The 20,682-nt window shown below is 36.1% G+C and overlaps 1 protein-coding gene across 15 annotated transcripts in view; it reads right to left on the reverse strand.

The window, feature by feature from the left end:
- The window catches only part of nck1b (NCK adaptor protein 1b), a 165,297-nt gene that overhangs the window by 36,119 nt on the left and 108,496 nt on the right, over window positions 1-20,682 (reverse strand). The window lies entirely within an intron of this gene.

Here is a 20,682-nt window from a genome sequence, read left to right on the forward strand (position 1 = left end):
TGAGGGAAACTGTTTGTCTAGAGGCTCAAAAGCCAGAACTTCACAGAGCCCATAAGCCACGTTGCAGACACAGAAAAAAGATGAATGAAATCTTCAAGCTCCAGATAAGCAGCTCTTTGCACACTAAAAAAGCAAAGATGCCAGCTTTTATCAACACAAAAAAGGCACAGAGGGCAGCACTTCTCAGAAGCAAGAGCTCATTTCAGCGCCTTCATGCTGCCGCCTGACAGAACAAACGCATTAGCTTGAAGAAAACCTCCGACCGTGTGCATCTGCGCTCTTCAAGCTTTTTGGACTGATGCTAAAAAGGAAAGATGCACTTCAAGGGAGAGGTTGTGCGGTACACACAACAACAAAACATCTGCATCTGCGCTCGAGTCATACTATTGAGGCCACGAGAGCTGGAATCCTCCCTCTCCATCTGTCTCTCTCAGCCCTAAATTCTGCCGTCCCAGAAACCTTTCGCTCGTTTGAGTTGGGGGTGAAACGGCACAGATGCGTTCGGGTTTGTCCCACAGGTTCATTTTCATCGTGTGCTTGAGCTTCACAAGTGTTTAGAAATCATTTATAAATGCTAAAGCCAAGTCATGAGATCAAGTATGAAGCTAAAAAAAAGAGATAAAGATAAGTGAAGAGAAGCACTGAGAGAAACTTTTATACTATTCTTTGTACAGAAGCTCCACTGTTTGTTAGGAGTTGACCAATGAATACAATAAAACTGGAGTAATGGTGTAAACCTAATGGTGCAAAGTTCTAAAATAATTGCTCTTCCGCATTGAAGAATAAGGTAAAACATTTCACAAACTGCACTAAAGTGACATCTCACTAGATCTAACCGTACAGCTCAGAGCTCTTCTGGCCATCAATTAAAGTCATGCTAATACAGGATTTGGTTAATAACAAGCTCATCAACAAAATGAAGTATCATGCTAGCATGAGATTAAACCGGAATCAAAGAACAGTGGATGTCAACGTCACTACACCTCATTACAAATAAATTAAGTACAATTTGTAAGTGAAACCCACTTTTCAATGAAGCTCTTGAATTAGTCTGTCTCCAAAACTAAACGGATCAATATCTGCATCCATCCTGATCTGAAAGCAGAAACACTTGCTTACCTAAATCCTTTTCAATTTAACTGTTAAAAGAGTTCACGAACTGCACTAAACTACTCGTTAGCAAACTGAACTCCTTCAATTTACCAAATACAACACTAGCGTAGCAGCATACTAACATCAGTCGCTAATGAAATAAGAGAATAGAGACCGCACTGAACATTTACAAGCTGACCAGATCTGATCACAGATATTTTTAATACGTTTAACATTAATTGGAATCGCGAACTCTTACCTTACTACACAATAATACTCGAGTCAAACATTTAATCTCCTCAGCAGAGCTTTATTTGTGTGGTAAAAAGCTTCATGTCAACTTTTGAGGTTCCATCTTAGCAGGTAGCAGCCTATAAATGGGAGATATAGCTAAATAGGTTTAACCGTACAGCTCCCAGCTCTTCAGGCTACCAATTAAAGACAGACTAATAAAGTATTTGGTTAACAACAAGCTCACAAAAAAGTAGCAACATGCTAGCATGAGATTAAACTGGAATCAAAGAACAGCGGATGTCAACGTCGCTACATCTCATTACAAAAAAACTGTGTACAACTTGTAAGAGAAACCCTCTTTAATGAAGCTCTTGAATTACCTGGCTCTGAAACTAAACAGATCAATATCTGCATACATCCTGATCTGAAAGTAGTGAAAAACACTTCCTTGCACAAATCCTTTTCAATTAATCTGTTAAAAGAGTTCACGAACTGCACTAAACTACTCGTTTACAAACTGAACTCCTTCAATTTGCCGAATACAACACTAGCGTAGCAGCATACTAACATCAGTCGCTAATGAAATAAGAGAGTAGAGACCGCACTGAACATTTACAAGCTGAGCAGATCTGATCACAGACATTTTTAATATGTTTAACATTAATTGGAATTTGAACTCTTGCCCTACTATAAACAATACTCGAGTCAGTCTCCTCTGCAGAGCTTTATTGTTGTGGTAAAAAGCTCCATGTCAACTTTTGAGGATACATCTTAGAATGTAGCAGCCGATAAAGGGGTGATATAGCTCCCTAGGTTTAACAATACAGCTCAGAGCTATTCAGGCCATCAATTAAAGACATGCTAATACAGATTTGACTGAACGCTCACCTCATCCACCAACCACAGGTTTATTAGTGACGTCTTCCAGTCTTGGACATAAGGAACTTTTTGACATCATATCCTCTTTACAGTACGATCATGACAGGTTATCTTGCTGAAGGGTTTCAACACTCCCACGGAACCTGTTACTACTAACCTGAACATTCAAAAAGAAGAGTGCACACTAGTGCAAAGCAAAACAAATGAGGTCTACAGCTGTTTTAGCAGATCTGCAACCATTGCGGCAATAAAGCTCAACCGCACCTGACACTTTCTGCTGCAGTTTTACGAATGCACAGCTTCCTTTCTATTGTGTGTAGCTGAGGTGAGAGGATGATGGCTTCGCTCACCACTTCCTCTATAATCTGCTGCAACGTTTCAGTTCGCCACCAGGGCCTGATAAACATACACAGGCTTGACCAGTCAAAAAATTTGCATACACTTGAGGAATAGTTCTCCCAAAAATGAAAAACACCACACATTTTACTCCTCATGCCGTATTCAACCTTATTCTTCACATACGAGCTGGCGCTAGGGCTGCACGTTATTGGAAAATCTGATATTGAGATATTTTGTTTTGCTGTGATCATATATTACCATAAGTATCATTTCAAAAGGTGATTTAAATGCCTTTATTTGGAAAGATTTCATTCATTTAGAGTGACTGGCGTAATCTACTCTTTTTCTATGCAGTGCATGCACATTCATTCATTCATTCATTCGTTCATTCATTTGCTTTTCGGCTTAGTCCCTTTATTGATCTGGGGTCTCCACAGCGGAATAACCGCCAACTGATCCAGCATGTTTTTTTTACACAGCGGATGACCTTCCAGCCGCAACCCATCTTTGGGAAACATCCACACACACTCATCCACACTCATTCACTACAGACAATTTAGCCTACCCAATTCACCTGGACCGCATGTCTTTGGACTGTGGAGAAAACCGGAGCACCCGGTGGAAACCCACGCGAACACAGGGAGAACATGCAAACTCCACACAGAAACGCCAACTGACCCAGCTGAGGCTCGAACCAGCGACCTTCTTGCTGTGAGGCGACAGCACTACCTACTGCGCCACTGCGTCGCCCTATGCATGCACATAGAATATAATAACATACATGCATTTAGAGTATGAATACAATGGAGCAAAATTAAAAGTTAAATAAACAGTGCTTTAAGTTTTTCTAGGGAGTAATACAGTATTTAAACGCAAAAATTTTATTCCAATTAATTTAATGGTCTCCATGGCATTTAGTATGACAAATTTTCCCCATATTTTCTGCACTTCTCAGTTTTAGATAAAAAAAAAAGTTGTTTATATTTATACTTTTTTTGTTTCGATATTAATCCATATACATTGTCAGTAACTCTGTAAATTGCATTTATTTTTAAATTTTGCAAAGATTTTGAGGATAAACCCTTTAGTTGAGCATTTTATTTATCAATAGTATTATTAGTAATTTATTATTCACTTACAAAGTGCTGTGCAATAGTGATAATATAGGCCAATATTTCTGGCACTTTCTTCAAGATAGCAAACTTTTTTGAGGGTTATAGAGACAAATTAGTTTATGAATACATCATATGATGATCATGATGATGATGGTCATTTTTCCCCAAATATAAACAGCAAAATATTAGTAAATAACTTTTTCTACTTTAATATTTACAGTATTAAGTTATAAATAACTTGTAAATTCAATTTAAATTGTAATGAATGGATTCTGAAAAAAGTGGGTAAACTTCAATAATCTGTACATTAGTACCCTTGGGTAAACTTTATCACACAGCATAACATATGACATAGGGTTTCACGACATTGGAAAAGTTGAACATTGCCATATTTTGTTTTGCTCCCATATATTTTGCCATATGAATACAATTTAACCAGATAGCTTGAAAAGCTCTTTTTAATTAATTTAGCCTTTCATTTTTTTAAATAAATTTAAACAAATTTGGGATTGTTTTCCCAGAGATGGGTTGCCGCTGGAAGGGCATCCACTGCGTAAAAACATGCTGGATAAGTTGGCGGTTCATTCCGCTGTGGCGACCCTGGATTAATAAAGGGACTAAGCCGACAAGAAAATGAATGAATGAATTTGGGATTGTTCTGGAATATTATTGGGAAGATAGAAGTGAAATATTTTAGATCACATTATTCAGGTACAGAATAATTAATTGTACAAACACTGCAACAACACTGACTTTTTAAACAAAATTTTTAAAACATTTTATACACTTATTTATACAATCAAACACTGAATAGTCTCCACTGTATAAATAATTCAATAAATCCGTCTTTATTAGCTACCAACAGTACAAGTTTGTGTGCCTGAATGCTTTAAAGTCACAGTAAGAGGCCTTATAAACACATTCAAATGATAAACATGCACTCAATTATGGCTAAACTCTTTAGTGACTCCAAACGTCTTGTGTGTTCTGATCTGTGGCTCCTGCTCAGCTATAATCCCATCATATAAACTCAGCATTGTACTTTCTGTGATGTGAATTCTGTAGATGTGCACACTGCAATATCGATGCTGACACGATATATTGTGCGGCCCAACATTAAAGTAAATTACCCAAACTATATATATAAAGATAAGAGAAACATCCCAACTCAGCTCGGAAAAAGCACGAGTGAGCAATGCACGATTCATTAATCCATCATCTTATGGGATGATTCTTTCCGTATTATCTAACTAAACCAGTTCACAACTTGAACTGAATGATTCACACAAGTGCAACTGTTTCAGTCTGTTTTTCTCCGATCAACAGCTTCCACTGAAACTGTCATGTCTGACTCAAGATGAGCTAATAACAAAGTAATGTGATCCTCAACTGAACTCGCAATACACTTACACTGCTTCAAGCACAGGTAACGTCACAAACTTTCAAATTCCATTCAATGATCACTGACCCAGCAGTGCTACCAAGAAAGCGGTTTCTATGGTGAAAACTGGTCGGCCTGGTAGACAAGCAGTAAGTGTTAATCGACAAAAAAGCTTGCAGACGCTGTAACCCAATGCCTCTGACAGACAGCTCAAATGACAGAGCTCTGGAGCCTGCTGGAATGCAATCTGTGTGTTTCCCCCTCCAGCGCCGCCTCACTTCCTTTGACACACAGACACACACACTGATGGACCAGAAGAAGCAGATCTGAAAAGTGATGTGTTGGTCACTTAACTACTAAAGCACGATTACACACAGAGTGAACATTTGAACAGTTCTCTGAGGAAGGTATTCAACCTATACTCAATTCACTTTACAGTTCCTAAACAATCTTTGCTCCCACTTTATTTTACATGGCATTATATACTATTCACAAACTAATAGTAGGTACTTGTAATGCAATTCGGAACACTTCCAATGCTTTTGAAGTGGGATAACAGTAGGGTTAAGGCTGATTTATACTTCTGCGTCAAACGCCGGCGTATTCTACAGGGCTGACGCATAGCCCTTCGTCGTGGCCGTCGGCGTCACTGACGTGCACCTCTCAAAAAATTTAACTACACGTCGCAACGACGCGTAGCGCAAGCTCTATGATTGGTCGGCTTGGTAGCGCTGACGAGTCTGGGCGGGACCGAGAGCCGCGCGAGTGACGCTAGCCCAATGGAGCGATTGTTTACAAGTGTGGAGTCCCGTGAAGGATCTCCGGATGGAAAGTTTTGTTTTGTGTTTACCTCATAGTTAAATTTGTTGCACGTCCGCCGGTTCCTGCCTCAAAATGAGCGAGTTTGAGCCACTTGTACATCCAGGAAGCGTTCAGGAAAGCAAAACAGCAGCAAAGAAACTCGACACAGAGGAACATTTACACCACTGCCAACTAGTGTTTCGGAAGTGTTAATGCAGATCGACAGAGACAGCGCGCAGAAGTATAAATGCACAGCTACACGCGTTGCATGCGCTGTGGGTTACACCGGTCACTTGATGCAGAAGTATAAACCAGGCTTTTGGGACAGGTTTGGGGTATGCACGTCATGATTTTGCCAAGTATGATGAGATCCTGAAACATCATTTTTGTTGGAAAATGTAATCCATACCTACTCCCTACCCCTAAACCCAACCATTACTTTAAATAAAGGGGAATAATAGTTGGATAACAATCATGTAGAAGTGCATAAATCTAACCATAAGCCTAAACTAAACACATACTGTAAATGTATTCCTTCATTCTGATTGGCTGATTGGTATGTTGTTCCAGGATCAACATAAATGCTCATCCAGGAACATTGCTGAAATCAGGTTGGTGTTTGTTGTATGGGTACATTTGAGGGTAAGGGATGGTCAACAGTGCAATTATAAATGTAAGTACAGGATTTAATTTCAGATGTAATTTCATGCAGGTATTTAATCATAAGTATAATGTAAAAACATGTATTTGCACAATGAGTACATTGCAACAAATGATTAATTTCAATGTAAGTACATATTAGTTAACGCCACCTAATATTAAGTGGGACCTAAGATTCTCATGAGCGATTTCATGCAAACGTTAACCTTATCATGGAAAAAATAAAGTTTTCACCAAAATATCGAAACCCTATCTAGGTTTGTGTAAGCTTGTATTTTACAGTACAGTAAAAATACTCAAAAGTCTGTCAGTGTTTTCAGACAATTATATTTGATTTATTAAAGTCACACAAGTGGCAATTTCATAATCAAGCCTTTTCCCTTATAAATGCAAAAATGTTAAATAAAATCAATAATTTTTGTTCTATAGCGAGTCAGCTCATATCCTTTTTATAAGCATTAATTCTTTTAGGTTGTGCAGCTTAATTCACAGCATTTCTACAAAGTATGTTTTATACTGTAAACTCTGCACATCCATAAAGCTGGAATTGCTCAGTTCACTGTCAGTAGTTTGCAGTTATTTTAGCCGTACAATCTGTGACATTTTTGTTCATTCTAATTCATCTTAATCATTATTTTTACTGGGTCGTTTCACAAATGAGTTCTACCTCAATGCAGTTTTTTTATTCTTGTAATTCATTAATTATAAAAGTTAATAAATTGGAAGTCCCACATTGACAGAAAACTGCTTAGAAAGACTACTTACAGATTAAAAATAGGCTGGATACTGTATGAATCCTATAAACAACTTTTATGGTGCTTTAGTAGCAGGAATTTCACAGCTGTATATTTTTTTTTCTAGTAGAAGAGCAGCGTCAACAATCTTAAAAATGTCCCTTTTTTTGGGATGAACTATACTTTTTAAGACTGCACAATATTGACAAAACTGACATTGCAATGTTTTTTTTTCGACAATATATATTGCGATATTGAATATATAATTTCACCAGATAAAATTAATGGGTCTGTTTGGAAAGAAATCATAATCTTTGATACATTGGGATACTTTTGTAAAGAAGTGCATCTACATACAATATAATAAACCAATCACAAAGAGTAAAAAATACAGTAGAGCAACAATATTGTAAAAATAAAATATACAGCGATTTATGTTCTGGAAGTTAAGCAATATTTAGATACACAAATTTTATAACCGAAATGTAAAATAATACCATATAGTCTTCATCATATATATATATATCATATATATATACACACATACATATATATATATATATATACATACATATACACACACACACGCAGGCACGCAATTAATCTTCCTTAAAGTTAGAAATGTAATTTCTTATGCCGGAATATTTTAAAACTGAATTAAATTATAAAAATACACATAATTAATAAATGTTTTGGTGATTTTATGGTTAAATGTTGCAAAAATTTCACAAATCATGAATGTTTTCAAAATCTGGTCAATAATTATACTGATTTAACAGCTCAGACTCAGAAATATGACTATTGCGGATGCGCACATTGTGATACAGATGCTGAAAATCCTCTAAAAAAAAAAATAAAGGAAGAGTACACTCAACAAAAAAAGTTAATTCTGGCATTATTCACTCACCCTTCAAAATCTGTTTGAGATTCGCTCTTCTGTTGAACACAATGACGCCATTTTGAAAATTAACATTGACTTTTTTCCCTATTAAAGTCATTGAAGATGCCAGCAACCAGCATTCTTCAAAATATCTTCTTTTGTGTAAAACAGAAAAAAGAAACTCACAAAGGGTTAAAAATCACACAAGGGAGAGTAAATGAGGTGGTGGTTTTTCTTTTTAGGGTGAACTACATCAAAGAAAAATACTGAAAAATGTGTGCTCCATAGGCAAATATAGCACACGTTTGCCTAATCTGCACAAGACTCAAGATTAAAACCAACTCATCATCTTTAAAGAAGACCTTTATATGTGTGTGCATAATATAGGCCAAGGTTCAAATATCCCATACCCCCAGTCAATGAGAAACGCCATATGATGAGAGCAGCTGAACACACAAAACATGATCGTCCAATAGTCATTATGCGGCGCTAATGTTGACGTGGGGTTTAGATGAGAAATCCAGGCCTGTTGATTTAGGCAGAGAACGAGCGCCGCTTACGTAAGTGTGTTAAACAGGATGGCCACGCATGCCCCTGAAAATACAAAATCAGTTTATTAAGCCTTATATAGGGCTCCTTCAGGGGACGACCGACTTAGAATGACAACAGCAGAAGCCATACAAGGAAATGGCTCTCTTTACCAAAAAATCTTAACCCCTTTCACACACAAGTTCTAATTACTCTCGTTGACCCCGCTGGAGGGGTTTATGTGATCTTTATTAAGAATGCATCGCTTTAAAGTTACCATGGCAACACATTATTACATGACAAACCGTTTAATCATGTGACCATTATTTAGAACGCATCGATTAAGTTTCCATGGCGACGCATTATTACACGACAAAATGTTTTATCATGTGACCATTATTTAGAATGCATCACTTTAAAGTTTCCACAGCAACAGAATTTTATTAAGTGACAAACGGTTTTATCACGATCATTATTTAGAATGCATCACTTTAAAGTTTCCACAGCAACAGAATTTTATCAAGTGACACACAACGCATTATTACACGACAAAACATTTTATCACGATCATTTAGAATGCATCACTTTAAAGTTGCCATGGCAACACATTATTACGTGACAAACCATTTCATCATGTGACCATTATTGATGATGCATCGCTTTAAAGTTTCCATGGTGACACAATTTTATCACGTGACACATGGTATTTGAAACGCATCGCTTTAAAGTTTCCATGGCGATACAATACGTGACAAACCATTTTATCATGTCACCATTATTTAGAATGCGTCACTTTAAAGTTTCCATGGCAACAGAATTTTCTCATGTAACACATGGTATTTGAAACGCATCGCTTTAAAGTTTCCATGGCGACACATAACTACATGACAAACCGTTTCATCATGTGACCATTATTGGTAATGCATCGCTTTAAAGTTTGCATGGTGACACAATTTTATCACGTGACACATGGTATTTGAAACCCATCGATTTAAAGTTTCCATGGCGATGCATTACGTGACAAACCATTTTATCATGTGACCATTATTTAGAATGCATCGCTTTAAAGTTTCTATGGCGACGCATACATTTTAGTACGTGAAACGGTTTTACTATGTGACTGTTATTCAGAACACATTACTAAAGTTTACATGGCGATGCATTTATTTTATTATGCAACACCTAATCATGTGACAATTATTTGGAATGCCAAATTTTATACTATTATAATTTCAAATTTTTTATGGCGATGCGTCAAATTTTTCACAAGACAATTTATGATGCATCTCTTTAAAGTTTCCCTGGTGACAGGCCAATTGTGCCCAATGATTTATGTATATATTGTTTTTTTTTTTCTTTATTCCCTGTCCTGCATTTATAAATAAATATCTTAATTATATTGTGAAATATCTGATAATTCTATTTCTCAAATATGTGTTCATATCACGTTCACATGTCACTTCTTTTGCGTGTGCAAGTTCATTATGTACAATGGAGGCGTGTGGCTCATATAAGAACGCACCATTTTAAATATTTCAGTATGGATACATATTAAAATATCAACACTTTTGACAACACTACAATACATATATTGTCAATGCACAGCCCTGAGCGTATCAAATTCGAACCACTAGACAGTATTTTTTGCCTGAATTAGATTTAATCAGATCTGAAAAAACTATATTTCCTGTTTATTTCAGTATGGTCGTTAAATGCATACAATTACTATCTAAAGGGGGAAAGAATTGCCTATTTTTACAGTATCACGCAGTCATGATCTTAAATAGCTTTTGACTGAAAACGTGGGTATCCCTCAGGGCTTCCTGAGACATTTTCCATAATAAAGCCATTCATTCTTACACTCATGATCATGTTAACAGACCTTGGTTGTCTTTAAATAGACACTGCTATTAAAATAGACAAATTTCAACATACCAAAGTGGTAAGCTTAATTAAGTAACTCTTCATATGCTGGAGACATAAATAACACGATTACTTTCACAAACAAATTACTCACAGTTTTGAATAAGACGACAAATATCTATTTAACAGCTCATAATCACAGCAAGGATTGCTTTTCTCACAAAAATGTAAAAGTCCAGTCTTGATATTATAATGTAAATTCAGGAGTACTTTGACAATAAAAGCACCAATAAATGACTAGTTAAAATAAGGTCTTGGCAGCTTTTACAGCTCAGTCTGGAATCATTTTAAGGCCCTTTGGCATAACAGTAGAATTAAACCAAACGCATTAAACCATGTGGTAACAGCATGATCATAATTTAACCACCCATTTCCCCACAAGGCCAAATAAAGTGAATTAACCCTATAGCTGTTTAACCACAGAACCTATTTAGCGAATACAAAAACGTCTCTTTGTAGCTTAAATCAGCCTTTTAGGCAAGAAGAAGCTTTAACAAAATGCCATTTACTTGAATTAAAGTGTGTGTGTGTTATATTTCCCGTCTATGATAACATTGAAGTTTTAGCAGTGTGTAACCAAAAATGTCTCCCAATTTGTAAATGCAAACGTTTAGAGAGTCTGAAAGTGTTTCATGCATGACAAAGCGCATTAGAATCAGGGCTGCAGGATACTGGGAAAATATGTGACGTTGTTGTTATTGTGATGACAATACTTCTTATGATTTAACATTTCCCTAGAATTATTCTATTTTTAAACCATTTATGTAATTACATTAAAATATCCTCAATCCTCAGTGTTTAACTGAATGATTTATGCACTTTGCATTTATATGTTCACGTATGTCCACGTTCGACTGCACACAAGCAAGTCTTTAAATAGAACAAAGTCAGACTTTCAGTTTACTCACAGCGAGCTTGAAGTGAAAAAAGACCCAGTTGTTGTTCTCATTCAGCATGTTTGCATGCAAAGATGCTTCTTCATCCTGATCTACATTACCTTTACACCACTAAAGAGAGATTTACACCAAGATAAAGAACTATACATATAACTACATTAGCATCCACACCAACATAAAATAACGTTCTTTTGACTAGATGTGGATTGATTGTCAGGGAGATTCTTATTTTGTTGTGTAATGAAATTTAAAGGTCCTGTAAAGTGCTTTGAAATGTGCCTTTTTTTTTTCAATTTGATGTTTGGCGTAATCTAATCTGGAACAAAGACAGGGTGGGACATAGAGTAGCTCCTCCCTCTTTAAAACATCCTTTAGTGGTTTGTTTTTAGCACAGCTGAGCCAGCGAGAGCAGTTGATCAAATGAAAAGCAAATTAGAAGCGTTTTGAAGGGGGCGGAGCATGTGGGATACTAGAGAGTATTTGATTGGACAGAAGATTTGATGGGAAACTGAAGTATGAGGTGACATCAAAAAATTCTTTGATGCATTTAGGAAGTAGTGACAAACTGCAAGCATTTTATAAATGTGAACTGTTACTATATTGGAGCCCACTAGCTTATAGATATGCAAGGGAATGTGTATTTATTATATAGTGCATTATAGCAGACCTAAAGGGCTTTAGAATCATGAGTGGACTATCCACACCACCACCAATGTGCAGCATCCACTTTAATGATCCGAAGGCAGCCACAGGACAACTGCGCTAATGCACTTCCCACACACTGGCTTTAGGTATAGTGAAGAGAGGGACGGCCCATTCACACGGGGCGTCAGCATCAACGCTTCCCTTTCATTTTGAGGCCCCGTTTACACTAATGCGTTTTAGTTTGAAAACGCATAAGTTTTGCTACGGTTACGCCAACCGTCCACACTACGCCGGAGTTCTCGAGCGCCGAAAACGGAGCGTTTCGAAAACGCTGGAGAGGCCGTTTTCATTTTGAAACGCTGCTGCTCCGTCTCAGTGTGGATGATGGAAAACGGAGACATCTGAAAACGGAGGCGGGGCTGCAGACGTTCGCCTCTCTGATTGGGGCTTTTCCTGAATATTAAGTAGCCTAACACACAGTTCAGTCCTGCATTATCTCCGTGTAAGTTCAGACTTCGCAAGTTTGATCAAGGCTGCAGTCTCTTCTTCTCAGTTTGATATGGAAAAGCAGACTATACCGAGGACACGGGTAAATCTTCAAAGGGAACAGTGTACTTTATAACTTCATTCACATCACCCTGGCTTCGTTGTTTCACTTTCTCAACAATAAAATGTAAACATGATTTAAGGAACTGCCTATTTTCATTTTAATATTAGCAACTTAGACAGCAGACATGTTGAGGCGCCGTGCTGTATAAGATGAGCGTCATCTTCACTGTCTGGATATTTATAACAAAACGGAGCCGATAACAACTGCCTCCTTTCAATTTCAGTGAAAATACGAAACACAGCCTCTCTTTTGCTGAGTATCAGTTTTATTAATCGATAATGGCCATTTTAAAAGTATAACATACAATAAGTTTATACATTATAGGAAATAAAGGCAAGCGATAAGTCAATATACAGAATGTACGTGGTTACATTAATCATTAACTTATCTTTGCGCTCAGCCAAAACACGTTACCTGAGAACAAGTAATAGATTCCAATGCCCAAAGTCAGGGAATATGTCGTTAGATAAAGACAACAAGATGAATGAAATATCCCGTTTAATAAATATAGTGAGATTAGATCCAGCGGGAGATGCTTGATGAGAAGTCCGACTAGCAGAGCTCTCATCTGGGTACATGGGGTGCGCAGCGCTTGCCCGGGAGCGTCTGTGTGGTCACGTGATGTGCGTTTTCAGCGTTTTGGTGTGGACGGAGAGCAGTTCAGAAACGCTGGGTAAAACGCGAGTGTGGACGCGGATCGTTTTCATTCTAAAACGCCGTTTTAAAACTAAAACGTACTAGTGTAAACGGGGCCTGAATGGGTGACATCAAGCGTTGCTGAACTAAATTGGGGGTCCAACGGCGCTGCTTGAGTGGCGTTGCTCACTGGACATCTTGGGATTTTCTCAACTTATCAAGCACCAATGGAAGCATCAGCCAATCAGATCGCTGAATGCAAATACACCAGCTCAGACAGTAGCTGATTGCTGACTAATTTAATTGGCTGACGCTGCTATGACGATTGCGTCAGACCCAATTACAGACACGCCTTGTGTAAAGGGTTGACTCTGAAGAATTTCTAGGTGAATCAAGTCTTATAGCATTTCACAATCTCTACTTTGTTTACTACTAGTAAAACATCCATCTTCTCACCTCCTGTATGAGGAATTATTCACTGCTGCACTCAACAAATCTGCTTATTTGCAAACCACACACCTATCTCATCAGGAAACCAACGCTTCTTAAAGGTGAAGTGGATACTGTGACTTTATCTTATGCTGTATCTTCTTGTTTCTGACGAGCATCAGTCCTACGAGCTCAAATACAAGCTGGAAGGACACAATGGTGCACTAAATGCCACAGTAATGCATTTAAATTCATCTCAACAGAGAAAGTGTGTAAACAGGATAAGTGGAAAACAGTCATTTTGCACACTTAACACCTGCTTTTCTCTAGAACTATCTGCAGATCAAGGTCAAATGCTAAAGTATTTCTGTTTCTATATTTCTTCTGCTTTTTTTTTTTTTATCTCTGACAATGCAAAAATGCACTGTGATGCCAGTGTGTTGCTGTGTGATAATACAATGCTATGTTATAGGGTCAAAACAATCATATAAATACATTTGATTGTGTTGAATGCTGTTAACATTACTGTACACACTAGCCTGCTGGCTAGCACATGACACCTGTTGCATATCACAATAAGCCAGATTGCTTTAGGAATTTTTATATGCGGGTATCCCAACAGTTGCTCACTGGTATAAAAATAAATAAATAAATAAATAAATAAATAAATAAATAAATAAATAAATAAATAAATAAATAAAAGCTGCACTACAAAATCTCTCTCAGCCATAAAAATGAGAATTTTGACAGTTTTACTGCTTTTTATGACCCAAAAATTTCAACTATCTATTTGAATTACCCTTGTTTTACCATTTTTAATTAAATTATATATTTTGGGTGATGGAACACACACTGTAAAGACTTCATTATGTCCCAATACAAAATTATTAAGTAAGCTTAACTGTTTTACAAACTTAAGAAGATTCAACATAAACACTTCCACATCCCAAAAACAACTTAAGAATTGTGTGTGTGTATATGTGCATATATATATATATATATATATATATATATATATATATATATATATATATATATATATATATTTATTTTTTATTTTATTTATTTATTTATTTTTTATTTTTTTGAGTGAACAACAATTAATAAATGTGTGGATTCCTAGATGACTTTCTTAATAGAGCTTTTAAAACTATCTGCTGAAGTTGTTTCGATATCACAATTTATAAAAATCACAGATAAAATAAATACTGCCTTCTGACACACCATGGAAACTGATGTTACAAAAAAATCTTTTGAATGACACAAATAGTGCACAATGAAGGCCATGTTAGGCTAATAAGCATAGTCTATTTACATGTCATGTTTCCTTCAAGTAATTTGGCAGTCTTTAACTGTTTTTAGGCCATATAAGGTGTTAAAATACGAAGAGGAAACGACACAACAAACTCCTCCATTACGGTTTTAAACAAACCACAATAAGTTGCTTATCATAGCAATTCATGAATACAGAACCGAAAATTGCATATTAACCATAAATACATTTTCTATCACCACTCTGGACTTCTTTATCTCTTCCTTAAAAGAGATGATATGATGAATACACTCCTGCCCTCTTCTGTTGTGTCCAAAACAAAACAAAAGCATGTGTTCAAAAAAAAACACACACACATGGACAGAACTCTTATTGGACTATTTCAACCCTGTGGACCTGCAGAAAATTTATTTTTAAAACAACTTTTGTGTCCAATTCAAAAAATATTGTTTTAAAAACTCTTCCACTTTGTGGTTGAAATGACATTTAACATTTGTGGAACAGTCAAGCTCTGTCTAAAACTATGTCAAAAACTGAAGACAAAGTTTTTTTTTTTGGTCACTTGAACTTATTTTAATAAGTTAATAAGAGAGTGAGTTTTAAATGTATTGCCAAATCAGCTTCTCTGGCTATTTTATCACAAAACCAGACTTACAACATTTTATAAATATCACTTATAATATCACTTATAATAATAATAATAATAATGATACAATAATCGAAAACAGTTTATTTTTGATGAAAATGGCAATTTTTTTAAGGATGCACATTTCGTTTAAAGTCTTATTTAAAGATTAAAAAACATTAAAAATAGGGTATTGCAAAAGTATACGTTTGCTTTCTGAGTGCTCAACTCAATTTAATATTTATACAAAGCCTAACTTCATATTTATAGTCAGTTTAATTGATGCAAGCTGAGATGACTAGTAAAGTTCATTATAAATCAACTAAAAGATTTAAGGCAGCAAATAATTATATTACATGTAAGAAGAATTATAATTCCAAGTACTTACTTAATAGACAAAGAGCATTTCTAGTATTAAGCCTAATTGAGTAGTTTGATGAACTTGGTCACCATATTTGTTCAAGCATTACATCAACTTGAGCACATTTTGGTCATTCTGGTAAACAAATGCATGATTTGGGGAAACTTCAGAAAAGGGAAATGGTGTTTATTGCATGGGTCTCAAAGTCGATTCCTGGAGGGCCGCAGCTCTGCAGTTTTGCTCCAACTACTGTACCTTCAACTTATGCAGAGCTGTGGGCCTCCAAGAAATGAGTAAAAGATCATTGGTTTATGGGAAAAATAGTGCAACATATTATAGAGTTCACCCAAAAATGAATATTCGCTCACTATTTACTCTCCTCGAGTGGTTCCAAACCATTATTAGTTTCCTTCTTCGGTTGAACCCTAAAGAAAATATTTAGCAAAAAGCTGTATAAACATTGACTTCCATAATAAGAAAAACAAGTGCTATGGAAATCAATGGTTACAGATTTTTCAAGGTCTTTTCTACCAGAATAAAAAAAAAAATCAAACAGATTTGAAACAAAGGGTGAGTAAACTAAAATAATAATAATTTTGATGCTTGTTTAAACTACTTTTTTAAAATGAGCTGAAACCACACAATTCTTGAGTTTTTTGGGACAACTCTTTTGTTTTGTTTTCAATCAACTTAAAATCCTAAAAACCATTGAGTTAACTTAGTCGAAAGCCATTAGGTTGACACGAAGGGATTTTTTACAGTGTAAATGATGACAAATTAAGTTTTTTTAGGTGAACTTTTCCTTTAAGAACAGTAAAGAAAAAACACAAATTAAGTAGTTTTCATACAATAAATATTTTTAAAGTGTTTCCTGCTTCTGGGGAAAAAATGTCAAGTAATTAAAACAATAATCAACAAACTGTCAACTTCCAGTTTGATTGATTTAATATCACAAAATGCATCAAATAAAGTGGTCAAACACAAATAGGAGTTTCCCCCTTGTGACCTCACTGTGTTGTGCTTGAGCAGGTTTAACTATATGAGCTTACTCAAGCAAACACCATTACAGTGAAACAGAGAACAGAAACACGTGTTGGGTAAATGAGGACAGATTTGAGTACTGCAGCAGTTTCCTGATGCATAATACTGCCATCTTTACAAAGATTTACACTTGTTGTTAATTTTTAGTAAACACACGTCATGGGCCAATCCAATGCAAGCCTTCAGTTCTACTGTACATAATTAACACACATTACCTAATATTTCAAGACATCTACACACTCATTAAAATATCGGTAGCACTTTTAAAGGTCCCGTTTCACATTTACATAATTTGTACTTCAAGTCATTACAGAAACTAACCCATCAGAGTTTCCTACACGTTGAACTATTTGTGATGGTTCACCATTATTTCATTAATGACCACCAATAATAGAATTCCTAAAGGCTTAGATTGTGCTGAATATACATGAACACTGGACGTATCAAAATTAAAATGCTGTGTTTTAATATGAAAATATCTTTCGGTACAATTGTAAAATATTAATTTGCATTAGTGGCTGCTAGGTCTGTCACAATAATCAATACAGCGGGAAAATAAGTATTGAACACATCATGTTTTTTCATGGGAATAATATTTCTATGGGAGCTGTTGACATGGAATTAAACCAGATGTAGGTAAAAACCCAAACAATACAAACATAAAAATAAAGCAAAAAATAATCTAAAAAAAAAATTGTTGTGTAATAACAATGGAATAACGTACTGAAACGTATTCAATACTTTATATAAAAGGCTTTTTTGGTGATCACAAACGCCTCTCGTGTAGAGAATGAAGCCACGTGAATTTTACTTTAAAATTTGTATTTTCTATTGGATTGAGATCAGGTGATTGGGTGGGTCATTCTACAGCTTGATTTGTTTTCTCTGAAAGCATTTGACAGTCTACTAGGCTGTGTTTTGGATCATTGTCTTGCTAAAATGTCCACTCTGGTTTCATCTTCATCCTCCTTCAAATGTGGATGTTGTACTAAAGTTGCAAATATTAATTTATAATGACGAAGAGCAGAGGGTTGCTGAAGAACGACAGAGATTTGAACTGCTGTCTGGACTTTCACTGCTTTTCTACATCCCCCTTTTTCAGGTGTTCAATCATTTTTCCCTGTGTGATTTGCACCTGGAAGGGCATCTGCCATGTAAAACATATGCTGGATAAGTTGGTGGTTCATTCCGCTATGGTGAACTCTGTAAAGGAACTAAACCGAAAAGAAAATGAATGATGTTTATCCGAGCAAGAAATTTTTTCAAGTATTTCCTGTATTATTTTTTCTTCTGGAGAAAGTCTTATTTGTTTTATTTTGGCTAGGTTAATATTATTATACCCTCAAGCTAATTTTTTTTATTTTTTACAGAACTAACCAAATTGCCTAACTACCCTAACTTGCCTAATTTAACTAACTAAGCCTTTAAATGTCACTTTAAGCTGAATACTAGTATCTTGAAAAAAAGATCTAGTCAAATATTATGTACTGTTAATATTTCAATAGAAATCAGTTATTAGAATTTATTTATTGAAACTATTTTGTTTAGAAATGTGTTGAAAAAAAACTCCATTAAACGGAGTGTGTGTGTGTGTGTGTGTGTATAGTTGAAGGCAGAATTATTTGCCCCCCTTTGAATTTTTGTTGCTTTTTTTAATATTTCACATATTATATTTAACAGAGCTAGGAAACGGCATTCACGGCATTGCTGATAATGTTTTTTCTTCTGGAAAAGGTCTTATTTGTTTTATTTTGGCTAGAATAAAAGCAGTTATTAATTTTTTAAACACCATTTTAAGGACAAAATTATTAGCCCCTTTAAGCTAACTTTTTTATCGATAGTCTACAGAACAAACCATCATTATACAATAACTTGCCTAATTATGATAACCTGCCTAGTTCACCTAATTAACCTAGTTCAGCCTTTAAAAGTCACTTTAAGCTGTATAGAAGTGTCTTGAAAAATATCTAGTAAAATATTATGAGCTGTCATCATGGCAAAGATAAAACAAATCAGTTATTAAAGATGAGTTGTTAAAACTATTATGTTTGGAAATGTGTTGAAGAATTCCCAGAGATGGGTTGCAGCTGGAAGGGCATCCGCTGCGTAAAAACTTGCTGGATAAGTTGGCGGTTCATTCCGCTGTGGCGACCCCAGATTAATAAAGGGACTAAGCCGACAAGAAAATGAATGAATGAATGAATGTGTTGAAGAAATCTGCTCTCTGTTGAACAGAAATTGGGGAAAAAATAACGGGTTCTAATAATTCAGGGGGGCCAATAATTCTGACTTCAACTGTATATACATATTTATTAAAAGTCAAAGAAAAAGCAGGTCAAAGAATAAGCAAATATCAAGCCAAGCACAGTCTAAGTGATCTGAAAAGCCCAGAAACGCAACACTGCAGTAGCTTTTGGCTGACTGCTGGAACAAAAGCAGTGAAAGACGGACGCGTGCGGCAAATCAATGCCACGTCACTGCAGGCGCCTGAACAGCAGGTGCTGCTCTGAGAGCTGGGGGTCGCAGGACTGAATGATTTCACTGTGCTTCAAGAGGCACATTTGGGGACCTGGGGTGAAGAAAAAGAGGAGTCCCCCGCAGACCGCAGAAACACAGTCCAATTTCTGTGAGTCCCGCTCATAGGGTGACTCTCTCATGGAGGAAATAGCTAAATATAAATAGCCGCTTTCACTATTTTTCCTTGATCACGGGCCCCTCATCTCAGCGGGATCTGGGGGCCCAAGACAAAATGTCTCTCACTCATTCATTTGAGTTTGCTCTCTCCTTTTTTAACTTAATGAGAGGCTGCGTAGAGACCTGTCAGTGTGACAATAATTACAGAAACTACACTGTGCACCAGCTGCAACAGGCCCCGGGCCCCAAAAACATTCATAACACACAAATGTGAGGTCATGGAAAAATAGAGAGAGAAAGAAAAAAAAAAAGTTGCTTGGCTACTGTACATCCCAGACGCTGAATACTGGGTTTCTTAGACGACAGAATCAAATAACAGACTGTTCATCCCTGTAATTCAGATAATGCCAAGCTCAGGCATACACACAGGCCACCAGATAAACACTAAATACACCGACTGATGGGCGCAGAAGAGGGTAAATTAGCAGCTGAGTCACTGGCTGGAGCAGGTGTGGATGAATGAGTGTGTGTGAAAAGCAAAAAAATGAATAGAGTAATACAGTATTAGGCATGGGACGATAACCGTTTTCAAGGTATACCACGGTTTGGAAAAGTCAAGGTTTTAAAATCGCCAAAATTTTCTGTAATACCGTTGCTAAGGTATGTGTACGATTTTTTTTTATTTACACTTTTTATTTTATTTTTTATAGGGCAACAGTGTCTCCAGCAGAAAAGATCTCTAAAGATTTAAATTGTCATTTTGTCATTGTAAATTGTAAAGAAATCTTTTTGAAACTGATGAAGACAGCAGAAGTCAATGATTCATTTTCATTATTTAGCCTGACACAGTTACCGCTCCAAAATATCATAAATATTTCTCAAAATAAAATATATTGTGTTCAAAGAGGAAAAAGTTGTTTTTAACCCAGACATTTAAAAATAATATATTTAGAGCAGTGATCACAA

Source organism: Danio rerio, chromosome 24, assembly GCF_049306965.1.
Source record: "Danio rerio strain Tuebingen ecotype United States chromosome 24, GRCz12tu, whole genome shotgun sequence".
NCBI classification, from domain to species: domain Eukaryota; kingdom Metazoa; phylum Chordata; class Actinopteri; order Cypriniformes; family Danionidae; genus Danio; species Danio rerio.